The 1,419-nt window shown below is 36.9% G+C and overlaps 1 pseudogene; it reads right to left on the reverse strand.

The window, feature by feature from the left end:
* Positions 1-1,419, reverse strand: part of LOC102839646 — a 128,077-nt pseudogene that overhangs the window by 103,442 nt on the left and 23,216 nt on the right.

Below are 1,419 nucleotides of genomic sequence, written 5' to 3' on the forward strand. Positions count from 1 at the left end.
CACTATGCTACCAGAGCTCCTTTGATTTGTGTGGTTATTGCTTTAACCCAAAGGTTTTGGTATGTTGTATTTTGTTTTTGTTTGATTCAAGGAATTTGCTTATTCCATTCCATTTTAAAAATTGATTCTATTAACCAATAGATTTTAAGCAGGGTGTTATTCAATTTTCATATATTTGATTTTTTTCCCTTGATCATCCTATTATTGACTTCTAATTTTATAGCATGGTCATCTGAGAAGGTGTATTCTGATATTTTTTAATTGACTGAGACTTGCTATGTGGCCTAACATATGGTCTCTGGAGAACTTTCTATGTGCACTGCAAAAGATTGTATATTATGCTATTGTTGAGTTGAATGCTCTATAAATGTCTGAGGTCAAGTTGGTTGCATGTGTTACAAAGTTTTTGTGTGTCTTTCTTATGTTTTTTTCTCATTGTTCTGTCCTTCATTGAAAATAGTGCTATAAGATAAGCACTGGACTGCTAACTTCAAGGTCAGAAGTTCAAAGACATCAGCCATTCCTTGGAAGTCCTATACAGTGTTGCTATGAGTGGAAACCATAGCACTTAACTACAAGCACAACTATTATTGTTATTTTTATTGTTAAGTGCTGTTGAATCAGTTCCAGTCCATAGCAGATTGTGGTTATTGAATCAGTTCCAATTCAGGGCAGATCATCAGTTTTACATTCAACAAATCATACAACTTGTTTCATTACAATGATTATAATCCCCTCGGTGTACCATCAGTTACCAGTGTTTCTCTCTATTCACTTTAGCTTTTTAAAAAAAAACAAAACAAAACACTCTGGCATATATAATAATTTACACCACCAAAGGGCACATTATGCAAGTCTGCCTCCAGCTCTCAGTCCCTCTCTTTCCATGAATCTAGAGTCCTCAGCTGCTCCCTCTCTCCATGTCTGCATCTCTGTCTCCATATCTGGTGTTGCCTCTTGTCTGGATAAGGTCTCTCATTCTGCTTATGCTCTTCTCCCTTGATGGTCCTAGGGTCCTATGTTTCTGGACTGTAAGATTTACCACTCCTCCTCTTCTATCTTTGTTACAAAACTTCTACCTTTATAATTGTGAGAGTAGCAATTAGTCATGATAACAATTACTCATTATTGAATCACAAGAATCTTATTCCTATCTCCTTTAACCAGGCCCATCTAGACAAGATGAAAACTATTCAGTGGGGACTCTTTCTTTCCAAACACTATATTAAACTAAGCTCCCCGTTGAAACCTTGTAAGCTAGTTATTTTGTGCCTCGCCCCCTCATTTTAGGTAGCCAATGTCTAAGTTGCCCATCTCTACCTACCCTGTGTACAGAGGGGATAGCATTGATACTTGATGTGAAGTATCAATCCTTCCCTCTCTGTTAGTATTGAGAGTTACTACCTCCATGAGTATAGG

Source organism: Chrysochloris asiatica, unplaced genomic scaffold (assembly GCF_000296735.1).
Source record: "Chrysochloris asiatica unplaced genomic scaffold, ChrAsi1.0 scaffold00233, whole genome shotgun sequence".
Taxonomy (NCBI): domain Eukaryota; kingdom Metazoa; phylum Chordata; class Mammalia; order Afrosoricida; family Chrysochloridae; genus Chrysochloris; species Chrysochloris asiatica.